This window comes from Rhinatrema bivittatum, chromosome 3 (assembly GCF_901001135.1).
Source record: "Rhinatrema bivittatum chromosome 3, aRhiBiv1.1, whole genome shotgun sequence".
NCBI classification, from domain to species: Eukaryota; Metazoa; Chordata; class Amphibia; order Gymnophiona; family Rhinatrematidae; genus Rhinatrema; species Rhinatrema bivittatum.
The window spans coordinates 100,005,216-100,019,061 of NC_042617.1; the positions used below are offsets into that span (position 1 = coordinate 100,005,216).

At 39.6% G+C, this 13,846-nt stretch overlaps 1 protein-coding gene across 6 annotated transcripts in view; it reads left to right on the plus strand.

Annotated features, from left to right (window-relative positions):
• Positions 1 to 13,846, plus strand: part of SLX4IP (SLX4 interacting protein) — a 343,277-nt gene that overhangs the window by 81,032 nt on the left and 248,399 nt on the right. For 2 of the 6 annotated variants that reach the window (XM_029593540.1, XM_029593538.1), the window contains exon 3: positions 4,482 to 4,594. The exons of 3 other annotated variants lie outside the window; for them this stretch is intronic. The gene's annotated coding sequence lies outside the window, so the exon portion shown is untranslated. Of the gene's footprint in view, positions 1 to 4,481; positions 4,624 to 13,846 lie in introns of all 6 variants that reach the window. One more of the 6 variants, XM_029593539.1, reaches the window with a different exon arrangement.

Below are 13,846 nucleotides of genomic sequence, written 5' to 3' on the forward strand. Positions count from 1 at the left end.
GTGAAATCCAGGAATGCCCATGCCCCACCCTTAACGAGCTGAGAACAGTTTTTTTTGTGTGCATAGCGGGAGATACACATGTATGCGGGCGCTTTTTAAAATCCACTCTGTGTGCACCAGCCCAACTTCTGTGTGTATCTCATGGTTTTGGCATGTGCCAAGCTTTTAAAATTCACCTGAAAATTTCTAATAGTAAAAATTGTTAAATAAGACTTCTCCCAGGTTATTAAGAAATTGTTTTAATCATAATAGTTTTGAGGCCACTGAGAGAGGACGCTACACTGTATTTTGAGAGAGACACCAGTTCACGCAATAAGAGTTAATTTCGTCCATTGCTTAATTTTTTATTTATTTTTATTTATTTGTATTTTTCTATACCGGCATTCACGGAGTTCGTATCATGTCGGTTTACATAAAACAAGGGGTGAGAAATACATTATAACGTAAATAACTAATAACATAAGAGTATACATTAAAAAGTAAAACAAGTGCATGGAAGAAAAAAGTTACAATAAAACGGGGGTCATTCTAACTGGGATTAGAGTTAGAGGAAAGATAAAAAGTTTAACGAGAAGTAAAACATTGTAATGATTGGTAGATAGAGACTGTTTCAGTTTAATAGGAAATGTTCAGTAATGCTGCATTTGATGGTAGTGAATCTTTAAGGGTCCGGAAATGCTTTCATGAACAGCCATGTTTTCAGTCTTTTCCTGAAGGTTGGAAGACATGGTTCCTGTCTTAGTTCTAGGGGGATGGAGTTCCACAGTGGGGGACCTGCTGTGGAGAAGGCCCGATCTCTCAATGTTATATGTTGGGTGGTATTGTTGTGTGGTACCTGTAGATATTCTCTATATGCTTCTCTGATGGGTCTGTTGGAGGAGTGTTTTTTAAGAGCTATTTGTAGATGGAGTGGAGCCAGTCCATGGATATTCTTGTAGATTGTGGTGAGGGATTTATGAATTATTCTGTAGTGGATTGGTAACCAGTGTAGGTCTTTAAGGACTGGTGTAATGTGATCTCTTCTTCTTTTGTTTGTTAGAATTCTTGCTGCGGTGTTCTGTATCATTTGGAGCGGTTTAGTATGTGATGATGGGATGCCTAGTAGGATCGAGTTGCAGTAATCAATTTTCGCAAATATTATTGCTTGGAGCACTGTTCTATAATCATGGAAGTGAAATAGGGGTTTTATTCTTTTTAATACGTGCAGTTTGTGGAAGCAGTCTTTGGTTGTTTGGTTGATAAACGATTTCAAATTTAGCCTGTTGTCTATGGAGACTCCTAAATCTCTTACTTTTGAGGTTTGCAAGTTGGCTGGCGGGTTTGTAGTGATTTTGCAATTATCTGGAGAGATTAGAATGAATTCACTTTTTGATTGGTTTAGGATTAGATTTAAGCTGGATAAGAGCTCGTTAATTTCTTGAAAGCAATTTTCCCAAAGTTCTAGCGCTTTAGTGATGGATTCTTTGATGGGGATCACAATCTGGACGTCGTCGGCAAATATGAAGTGTTTTAGGTTCAATTTGTTTAGCAGTTGGCAAAGCGGGAGAAGGTATAAGTTGAAAAGTGTTGGTGAGAGAGAGGAACCCTGAGGAACTCCTTGTGATGATAGGTATCTGGAGGATTCTTTGTTGTGAATTTTAATAAAACATTAATTCGCCCCTTGGATTTCAATGAGTTATCCTGTTAATATCTATTTGTAGGCATCATTTGCTTCTCATGTACTTTCTAATTATTCTGAAGCATTGCAAAACAAATGAATTCATAATTTGACTAAGTTAAATAAAGTGCTTATTTTATTACAGTTGTTACAGGGTAACTCAGGTAAAAGAAGGCTTCTACTTCTGTGTACTTGTTTGTCAAGTACAAACAAGAAATAGTAGCTCTTTTAATTTAAAAAAAAAAGAAGATATTTTTTAAAGCTTTTAAAAACTTTTAGTTGTTCCTCAGCAAATTTTCTTAGATCTTAAAATGAAACATCTTTGCTATACTTATCAGGAGTTTTCAGTTTAAGATATACCAAAGCTTTATTATAAAATATATTCATTTGTTCAGATGTACGCTGAAATACCCTCGAGACTTTTTTTTCCAGATCATTCAAAACATGTCCTTAGTTGGTGGTGTTATTTGCATCAGTATCACTTTGGGTGTGTTTAATATAGTTATTTCTATAATATTTAAAGGTACCTAATTAGAAGACTGCTTGATTTTTCTTTTCTTTTTTCAAGAGATAATGTCTAGTATTTTTTACTTTTTTTTTGTAAATAATTTTGTTTTAGACCCATGGTTATCATTCTGTAGATCAATATTTTATTTATTTATTTTATTTATTTATTTCTTTTATATACCGACATTCAATCGAGATATCACATCGGTTTCCAGGTAACTGAGAGAATAGGGTGAGTTCTGCCCTATTTTACATTATAACATGAAAACAATTATAACATGGTAACAATTGTAACAGAAATACATGGAAAAATAAAATTATAGCATATAACATATATACATTATGACTTGTTGATAAAATAATTTAGGTATCAGGGTTGATTGGAGGGAGGTAAGAGAAGGGTGGGGGGGGGGGAGAAGGGAGGGTGGGAGTGTCAGGGGAGGGAGGAAAGGAGGGAGAGATACATGCGGAGGGGGGTGTGATGTTGTACCCCACCGAGAGCAATGGATTAAGCAGGCTAAATTAAAAAAAAAATAAATAAAAAGTCCCAAGCTGGGTCAGAGTAATAGTCCATGAAGTTCAGCATCCTGTCTCTGACACTATCCAGTCTGGGTCTCTTGGAAATGCCTGTCAGATCCCAAACAGGAAAGTCTATTCCGTCTTGTTCACTCTCAGAAGCAGGTGTAAACGCTGGGTGGAAAAACCCAGATAATGGATTCAAGGGCTCATATCTCAATTTGGACCCTACTTGCACAGTTCTCACTCGGTGGTCAAATGAAATCTTGAGTATTCAGGGCTGTCTGTGGGGTGGGGGCGGGGGGGGGGGGAAGCTTAACTTCAAAGCCCTTTGTGTTGTTTAGCTATTACCCTGCTCTTCAAGTCCCTTTGTAAACAGCACCGATAATCTTCAAGCATCTCTAGCAACAATTATGCTGGATTTCCAATTTAATTTTATGATAAGTTGTAAAATGCAGTGATTGTTCTTTACATCTCTTGATGTTAAATTTGATTTATTTGCAAGTTGAAAGTTAATAAATTTGTGACCTCTTCCAGCCAATATATAAAAGCCAATTTCTTAACAATTTGACTGCTTACATATCCTTAATTTGCATTTTAACCCTCCGTTTATTCCCATAAGTAATGGTTAGAAAACATTGTATCCTAATTGATTTTCAGAATGACAAAGTCCCAGTTCTCATACCTTTCCTACAGTCTTCTCCATTCTCCACTCCTCTATAAGTACCAGATTGGCCACTGTTACATCCTTAGCCCAGATGTTCCTCACTTGAATCAGTATTCAAAACCTTTCGACCAGTGCTTCCCAACTCCTCACTGGTAATGGATATGAGTCCATTTATCCTCGCTGGCACAACTTCATCCTCTGATCCTTTCTAGGTGAAAGACACCTCTTCCTTTGAACAATCAAAAATCTGAGTCTCTAGGTCTTAGGGATTCTGACAAACAAAACACACAGAAAAATCTTACTCAAAAGGGAAACAGAGAGAAAGGAAGGGTGGGAAAACTTCCTTCGCCAGTAATAAAAAGGTCGGAGTTTGTACCTGAGACAATGCGAAATGCCGCAGGGATTGGTTTTGGGACTGGTTCTGTTAAAACTCTTTGTGAGTGACATTGCAGAAGGGATAGAAGATAAGGTTTCTCTGTTTGCGGTTGATACTAAGATCTGCAATGGAGTGAACACGCCTGAAGAAGTAGAAAGAATGAAAAGTGATTTAAGAAAGCTTGAAGAGTGGTTGAAGATTTGGCAGCTGGGATTCAGTGCCAATAAGTGCAGAGTCAAGCACCTGGGGTGTGGTAATCTGAAAGAGTTGTATATAATGGGGAATGAAACCTTGGGGTAATAGTATCTAGCGATCTGAAGACTGCGAAGCAATGTGATAGGTGATAGCTAAAGCCAGAATAATGTTGGTCTGCATAGAGAGAGGAATAACCAGCAGGAAAAAGGAGCTGTTAAGGTCCTTGGTGAAGTCTCACCTGGAGTACTGTATTCAGTTCTGGAGGCTGTATCTCAAAAAGGTTAGAGACAGGATGGAGGTGGTCCAGAGAAGGGTGACCAGAATAGTGTGGAGTCTGTATCAGAAGACCTATGAGGAAAGGGTGAAGAATCTAAATACTTATACCCTGGAAGGGAGAAGGTTCAGGGGAGATATGATACAGATCTTCAGATACCTCAAAGATTTTAATGATGCACAAACTTCAAACCTTTTCTGTCGGAAAGGAAACAGTAGAACTAGGGGTCATGAAATGAAACTCCAGGGGACATGACTGAGAACTAATGTCAGGAAATATTTCTTCACAGAGATGATGGAGGATGCTTGGAATGCCATTTTGGAAGAGGTGGTGAAGAAGAAAAAGCAGTCAATGAATTCCAAGCAGGATGAGAGAAACTCTGTGGATCCCTAAAGACTAGAGGTCAGAAATGAAGAAGAGGGTGCTTGGAGGTAACCTGCATGGTGCTTCGGTTACTGTCCTTAACACAAGACACAGGGATTACTACCTTCAACCAATAGCCTTGATGCTTTTGAAGTAACTGCAACATAACCATGATTCAGCGGGTGGTGGTGGTGGGAATAAAAAGGGAAATTGGATACAGTCTACAACCAACATGGGATACTGACCTGCAGACATAGGGAAAAATCACAGGACAGCTTCTGCGGCCAAGTCCCATAGCAAAGAATGTCAAGCAGTATTGTCAGGCTTATCAAGAAGACTCCTCACCCAGTAAAAATGTTGCTAACAGTAATTTATGTGTTTGACAGTTGCTTGGTTTTGATTATAAATATTACTACCCTTATCATAAGGTTTGGGGGTAACTGCACAGAATAGCAGATATTACCATAAGAAACATGCTGGTCAGACTGGATGGACCATCTGGTTCTTTTCTGCTGGCATTATTATGTTACTATGTCTCCAAAACTCTGGATCAAAAATAGGACTAAGGTGCACTGCCTCCAATTCTGTACACAGGCCTCTGTCAACAAGAATCTGAGTCATTTTCCTAGAAAAGATAATTATAAGTAATGGCTGCACCAACAGGGCTGTCCCACAAGCAGGGTAACTCAAGAAAAACTGAACTAAGAATCCATGCTGAGAGATGGTGGCAGGGATTTAAAAAGACTATGAGCACACTATCTGATTCTTCATAGCTGACTGAAAAAAATACTTTCTAGAGTTCATTTTAAGGCTGCTACTAGTTAGTAAGTGTCCCCTAATCTAGTACCACTGGAAAGGGTAAATTATCTTTTCCTATCAACTTGTTCCATGCTAGTCATGATTTTATAAACCTCTATCATGTCTCTTCAACCTAAAGAGCATTTCTGTGTGTAATAAAATCTGTTGTAAGCCTGTTTCTAGTAGAAGTGTTTGTTCTTTTATTTCTTCATATTCATGTGGACTAAAATGGCAACACGCTACTTTATAGTAAAAGTATAGTGTATCAGTTGTTTACTGGGGTAGATAATTTCTTCTTAATCCAGTCTGATTTTAGGAAGTAAAATGTAGGAATGTATCCATGAGAGAAATATAAGAAATTAAACAGATTACATTCCCCATACCAGGACCTGAGGCACATTGCTTCCTCTTTTGGGACTGAAATCAATAAAGTCTCTCATGAGAGCAGTAGTTCTTGCCATTGGGCTAGGAACATAGCACCAGCTTTTTTCTGGTTACTGGTGGGTTCTCAGAGGGTTGAGACATTTGTTTTTTCTATGCTCCTCAGAAACTGGTTTTATGCCTGAACATTTTTGCTGCCCCCTGCTTTGAACATCTTTTTGGAATTGCTGGTTAGCCTTGAATCTGTTACTTGATTTCTTAGCTTGATGCGACAGGGACGTTATAGACCTGGCTCACCATCTTCCCCAGCAGTTCCCAGTGGGCACCAAATAATTGTGCAGCAGTCTTGATCTGATGTCTGCCCTGCTTTAAATGTGCCAGCTCAGGTGGTTTGTTTTTTTTTAAATTCCAGCAGAAGTACATGACCTGACTGGCAGATTTGCATGGCATCTTTGAAAGCCATTAAACTGCCTCTCTGTGTACTGCAGGGACCGTAACTGGAGCAGCAATGAAATGAAGCAGGCTGTCAAAAGCCTAATAGACCTGGAATGGTTTGAAGGGCTGGTGCCTGTGAGGAAGTTTCAGGAAGGTTGAACCAGCCATTTTGGTTCAACTCCCTGGGGATGGCAGGGAGTTTTGGGTGCAAATACCATTTTGTGACAAAAAGGAAGTGCCTTAAAAATAATACAAAAAAAAAAAAAAAGTGTATTTATTTGTTTGTAGACTATTATATATACCATTATTCGGTAGAGCCATCATAACGGTTTACAAAATATGCACTTATTCAATAAAATGCAATAATCATAGTAGTTGGGAACAGTAGAGATTTTGTGAAAAATAAACATTTTTTCTTAGTAGAAGAGAAACAGTAGAGTGAGGAGAACATTTTCATAAAACTTAACGTAACAAGTCAGAGATCAGGGAGGGGTGAAAAGGGAAGGGTAAGGGGTACATCAGGAGAGCAGGAAGAAAGAGGATTATGTCTGCGAGTTTGGTTGAGAACTGGGATGATCAGGTGTCTGATAGAATAGAATTTGCAGAATAAAAATGTTTTTAGGTCTTTCTTAAGTGTTTTCAGGTTGTGCTGGGTCCTCAGGTCTTTGGGTAGGGTGTTCCAAATTTTGGGGGAAGCAATGGAAAATGCTCTTTCTTGTGTAGTTTAAAGATGAGCGTCTCTTATGGTGGGGATGTTTAAGTATCCTGTGTTGTTAGAGCGTAGGTTTCTTTGTGGGTTTTGGGGGGTTATGTTTAAGCCTTGTAGTCCATGAAGATCATCGTTTAGGATTTTGTGACTGATGGTCATTGATTTGTAGGTAATACGTGCAGAAAGTTAAACTAACATGCAGCTGTCTGGAGCCTGGCTACCTTCTATGGCAGAAGGTTCAGCATTCAAGAGCTGGGAATAAGTGCCTGGGGAGAAGAATAAAAAAATAAAAAGGGCAGCCTAAAAAGGAGAGAAATTAAAGCACTCAAGTTTGTGATTAAAATATAGATCTTGGTGGGCCTGACTCTCAGTAGTCTATCAGAGAGCACAAATACTGTTTCTTGGGCCTCTATCATAGAGGGAGGGGGACTCTTGGAGGATTATCGAGTTTCTGCTTTTGATGTAGGCAGATTGAAGACTGTGCAGCAAGGAGTTGCTAAAATGGTGGGAGTCTGCTTCAGAAGTTGTATGAGGTGGTGGGACCTTAGACTAATACAGATGTTTGTAGATGGTCATTGATGATAGAAACTGTGGAATCCAAAAAGTTAACTGTCAGCAATGGCCATCTTCAAATATCTGTATACAAAAAAACTCACTGACAGATTTATTTATTTATAAAATTATATTGTCTATCCACAAATCTCAGCATGCAATACAGTAAAAACAAATCCAAAATGAAACATAAAGTGACTGTGTAACTAAGCTTAGAAGGACCTAGACTGCAGTTTAATGTCTTTCGGCAAAAGCCATGGCAAACAGATGAGTTTTAAGTTGTTTCCTAAAGCAAAACAGGTCGTTTTCAGCTCTAAGCTCCTCAGGTAGTTCATTCCATAGGAACGGACCAGCATAAGTTCTCTGGTAGAACATATTAACCTTTAGTTAATATGTATCAGAGCGTCAAAGTAGATTTATATAAATACCTATTGTGTTGATCTATAGTATGAATGTTACTTTTGTAAACCGTTGTGATCTTCATTTGGAACGATGGCATATAAAATGCCTAAATAAATAAATAAATGCCTAAATAAATAAATAGAAGCCAGGTGAGTATGTTCCATTGTAGGCACTTCAAGGAGGTGCATAACACCTTTGAAAATTGTTCTGTTAAACTTAAAATCACCTTTAGATTGTATATGGATGTAATCAGCTTTGAAATGCGAAAAAAAGTGGAGTATAAAATTTAATTAAATATAAATCCAAAATATGTCATTATACATATTATATTTTGTATGGCACATACATCAATGCAGAGTATTCCTTGGGTATCCAGTGAAATAGTTTCTACCTCTTGTTCGTTCACTTCAGTAACTAGCACATCTTGGACAGACATCTTCTTTGATGCAGATACCTTCACAGCTCTAGCTTCCACCTTCTTATTCGTCGACTGTCAGCCAGGACTGTTGGGGTAAAGGCAGGGCATCATTTCATCCAAGTTACACAGGCTGTGAAAGATAAACTGGAAATCTGGGAAAGATTTTTAGATTCATTTAACGGAGTCTGTATGATGCAGGAGGCAGAAGTCTCAAACGAGGACTTAGAACGGCATTCTGACGCAGCCGACGCATTTGGTTTTGGTTTATATTTCCAGGGGCGGTGGTGCACAGGAAGATGGCTGGAGGGGTGGGCTGAGGATGAGTTGACACGAAATATTACATTCCTAGAGCTTTTTCCTATAATAGTAGCACTGATGATCTGGGGGAAGGGGCTGTGGAATAAAAAAGTGGTATGGTGGTACGATAACCTAGGGGTAGGCCAGGTGGTTAACAAACAATCCACAAAGTGTGTAAGGGTATCCAGGCTTCTTAGGGAGATGGTTTTTCTCTGCATGCGATGGAATGTTTAGTTTCTTTGGCAGCTCGGCAGGATGACACCTGGGACTTGATACGACAATCACTGGCACCGGCTACGTGGAGATCTTATCTGGCAAGGCAGAGGAGCGGTGTCTCGTTTTTTGCAGACTTTGGGGTGGGATGGCGGGGCAGTGCACAAGGGAGAGGCGGTACAGTTTATTTTGTGGGCTAAAGGGGCGGGTTACTCGTTAGGGTCAGCTCGATGCCAATTGGCGGGTTTCGGATTTTTTCAGAAACTAAGGGTTTGGGGTGACCCGATTAGTAGCTTTCTAGTCAGACTAGTTTTGTGGGGTTGGAGTAGAGGGTACGCAGAGTAAGGAGATAAGTGGAGGCCTATACGGAATCTGGACTTGGTGATAATAGCGGAACAATTGGAGGAGGTGTGCCGGTCCAGGTACAAGGTTTTGTTGTTTTGAGTGGCTTTCTCCTTCGCTTTTTTTCTGAGCCATGAGGGTCAGCGAATTGGTTGCCAGGTCCAAGGCGAGCGGTCAAGGGGCCGGTTTGAGGGCTCAAGATGTTTGGGTTTATGAGCATCGAGTCACAGTGCGCATTAGGAAATCCAAGACGGATCAACAAGGCAGAGGGTTTTGGATTTCATTGGTATGGGCGCGTGACGAGCTGGTGTGTCTGGTGCGGAGCGCGCAAGCTTTCATATGGATCCGGCCAGCAATGAGGGGTTTCTTTTTAGTTCACGGGGACGGTTTTCCGTTAACCATTTTCCAGTTTGCTCGTGTGCTACAATGGGTGGCAGAAGGGTTAGGGTGGGAGGCGGGGAGGTACTCGACGCATTAATTTAGGATAGGGGCAGCGACTACGGCAGCCGAGTTGGGGTGGACGGTGTGCAGAATTCAAATGCTCGGCCGTTGGAAGTGTATGGTTTTCCGTTCCTACATGCGCAAGTAAAAAGTGATACGGGGCGAGCAGCGGGCCATTTCCGTTAGCTAATACAGTTCTTTGCCTTGCAGACAATGACGGGGTGGCACCTATTCAAGAATGTGCTTGAGTCGTGGGCCATTCTTTTGTTCACCGTGCTCGACGGAGGGCCGCAAAGAGGCCTTATGGAGAAAATTTGAACCTGAATGCCGATCGGTGGATTGTGCGATGGTTCGGCAAAGGGGGCATGCAGTGGGAGGAGTTGCTTTCTTTCCTACAGGGGAAGGTTCGGACATGGGGTGCACCACGTCTATTGATCATACATTTGGGGGGAAATGACATTGGTAAAGTGTCCTGCTGCAAATTAGTGGCAATTATGCGAAAAGATTTGGCATGCGTTATGATATGCATGCCGGGTACGAAAGTGGGGTGGTCCGATATTATAATTCGGATCAAGCACTGTGCAGAGCCTTTCTGGCGAAACGGTGTCAAAAAATTGAAATGACAAATTGGGAAATGGTACAACAGGGAGGTTTTTGGGTACGGCATGCTTGGTCATGGGAGGTGTTGGGTGGGCTATTTTTGGGTGATGGGGTGCATCTTTCGGACATTGGTAAGGATTTTTTCAACAATGCCCTGGAGGAAGGATTTGAGCAACAACTGCTTTAGAGGGGGGGCCGCAGTGGGGGAACAAAAGCAAACAGTTTACCTTGGTTTGTGGCGGAAAAGCCGAGCCCTAAGTTATAATGTATCGTATTGGATTGTGAAGGACATTGAAGGGGGGGGGGGGAATGCTCGTGTAGTTTGGGGCTGCAACACGGGAAGGCCTAAAGAGCAAGGGGGGGGGGGGCAATGCTCAGGCCTCACGTTTACCCTCGCTGGTTCTGAGGCGGGGTAAGAGATGGGGGGAATCGAAGAGATGGGACGCGGTGGTAAGCGAAGAGGGGCACAACGGAGGAGGTGGTGGGGGATTATGTTTTGGTATATTGTATTAACAAGTTGCGGGCTCGGGTTATGTTTGATAATAAACTGCGGCCTTGTTTTAAAGCCATATTGATATTCATGTGTTTTTGTGCAGGGGGAGGGGAGGGGGCATTGGAGGAGTGAGCTGCTGTCTTGCTTCCCTATGTTTTCTGCAGTCTAAGACCTTCTAAATTTGGTTACACAACCACTTTGTTTCATTTTGGATTTGTTTTACTAATATTGTGTGCTGAGATTTGTGGATCAGCGGGATAGGAATTTTATAAATAAATAAATACGCTCCTCCTCTAACGTAGTGTATGTTGTTCAATGCAGAAAATGTGACAAAGCATGCTATTTCTGGTGATACAGGCCAGAAGTTAAATGCAAGAATGAACTTGCACAGAACAGAATCAGATAGTACAGGCATAACCAAATGACACCTTCATGGGGGAGTACTTTTCAAAATCAGGCCCCTGCATCAATGACCTTATGATCAGGATAAGTAAAGGAAACATTTAAAACAATCCAGGAACCATAAGACTTTTAAAATGATCAAACTCTTTAGAACTGACGAAAAAGGATTCTGCAAAGACCTAGGTCTCATTAATTGCAATGCCTTTTATGATTCCCTTTCATTTTCTGGTAATATGATCTTTTGCTCATTCTATTGTGACCTAAAGAAGAGAGTAATCAAGAAATGTATTGATAGGCCAATAAAAATGTATCACTTTTAATTTTTTTTTTTGTTAAACTTTATTTCTATGCATTCAGGTGGACTAACAATGTAACCACACTACTTCATGCAACTTGTAGAATTTAAAATTCTTTGGCAATAAATGATAAAAGGCATAGTTGGTAGCCACTCAGTTGAGGATGCCGTTTCTGAGAGAGACTGTCCAAATATATTTATCCCTGTGATGTTATAATATGTTGTAGGCAAACTACAGAAAGATGTAAGCTTTTTTAATAAAACGTAACACAGATGTCTGATGTTTAGTAATAAGTCTTGTAAAATTTGGCAAATTTCTCAACTAGATAAAAACTATTTTAAAGTAATGGTGCAATAAAAAATGCTGTTTTTATTCCTTTTAGCTATATACTGTCTCTCTTCTGACTTCCATCAGTTTTATTTTAAGTTTTCTTAAAAAAAAAAAAAAAGAACAGAATTATTTTTAATCATGTTGCAAAACTCAGATTGTGCAAGAAAACTGCTTTGTTTTGCAAGTTCCAACTTCCTACATGAATACTGGCATTCGATTCTCCCTTTCTGTTTGTGTGTTTCATTATCCTGTATAAAAACACATGTAGAGCTGTGGCTCTTCGTCATCAGGGAGAAGCTGATTTTTTTTCCACATTGCATCTAGAAACTTAGTCCTGCCTTTTTTTTTTTAAATAAGAAAAAATGCCCTAGATGCAATGGGGCAAAACCAGAACTGGTTCAGCCTGACCAGAAACTATTGACCTTTAAAAGCTCCATTATCTGACATGCATAGGAAATAGGAGATGCTGATTAATGCTGGTTATCTGAGTTTTTCATGCTGCTGCTTTTCATGAAAGAAAAACTTATATCTACATTTTTTCCAGCCTTTTATAGTATTTATGGAAATCCAATAATGGTATAATATGCTGAAACAAAAATAGGTACACCTAGCTCCATGGTCAAACCTGTAAAATGCTCTGTTCCAGCACCCAGACACTACTTTACCCTCACTTCCTCCCCCTCTCACACACCACTTACCCCCACTCATCCCTTCTCTTCAGTTTCTTCACTGTGGTCTTTTCAGTCTTGTTGAGATACAGTGGATCTCTTTGGATTCACAACCTTTTCTTTAATTTCAACACTGGTCTAATTTTGTGTAATATGAATTTTCTCTAAGCCTTCCTCAAAAGTTTGTCTATTTTAAAGCAGACCAGGCACATGCCATGTTAAAAATTGCATCCCAGATAGTGCACTGAGATAGTGTACATAGTTGAGCAGCTTTCGCAAAAAATCCCTTCTGTAGATGGAGTTCATGTTTTTGATAATTCCCTGGTCCATTGAATGTATGACTGAAGTTACATTTGCAGGAAGGAAGATGGTAAAAATATTTCTAGACACTATCTCTGATTCAGGAGGGTAAGCTTGACAGTTATATAAAATCAGAATAATTTGTCTCTTCTGTTTTTAAGTTTCATCTGATGTTCTTTCATTGCTGGTATGAAGGCATGGTGAAACCAATACAAAAATATTTCTTTGTCCATCCATGTATTAAGTTGTGCCTTGATTTCAACAGATAAATGAACACCACCCTTGAATGCTCTTGTTCGCCTGAATTTTCCAACTACTAACATCTTGATTGTGTATGACCTCTGCATTTACAGTATATATGTAAGCACAGTCAGGTGGTTCTTGTTCTATTTAAAATCTCCTGTACCAGCCAGAGTAGAAGTTGACAGACAATGCCAAAAGAGGCCAGTTTTATCAGCCTTATAGATCTGCTTTGGGGTTACACTATGCTCCCAAACAAACTTTTTAAAACATGTATTATACTCTACAGCAGCCTCATGATCAGCAGATGTTGTCTTTCTTCTAATACATCAAGCCGCCTAATACCATGGTGAAGTTTGAAGACCATCCATCTGAAAAAAAAATGTAGATATTAGTCATTTCCATTTATTGATAGAAGCCTTGACTTTTCAATCAGTATTAGACCACAAATTGGAGTTTCCTCTGAATGTTTTAAGGCAAACTGTATATCACCTGGTCCAACTGTTCAATTTTGGTTTGTCCAGAAGGCAGTACAGAGACTATTTAAGTAGGCTCTTGAATTACATGTTGCTGTAAAATGGTTAATCTATAAGGTGCCACTCGAGTCCTGTCATTTTTGCTTCACCAGACTAACACGGCTATCCCTCTGAAGATGGTGCTGTAAGTTTGGTTATGTTTATTTTTCATCAAGATGTTTAAAAGCTATAATTGGTTCATGCTGGGATCTGTCTTTAACTGTGATGCCAACCTTACATCCAGAGTGCTTCTGCTCCCAAATAATATTATTTTTGTTTTCTTATTAAGTTGCAATCTACCACCATTTAATGTTTTGTATTTTATTAAATTCAGATTGTAATGTAGCCAGCAAATCAGTGTTTTTTTTAAAGAAATAAAGTACTGTCATCTGCATAAAGAACATTTAATATATATATACATATGAAACCTGTTCTTAATTTTGGAGTATCACATAATTT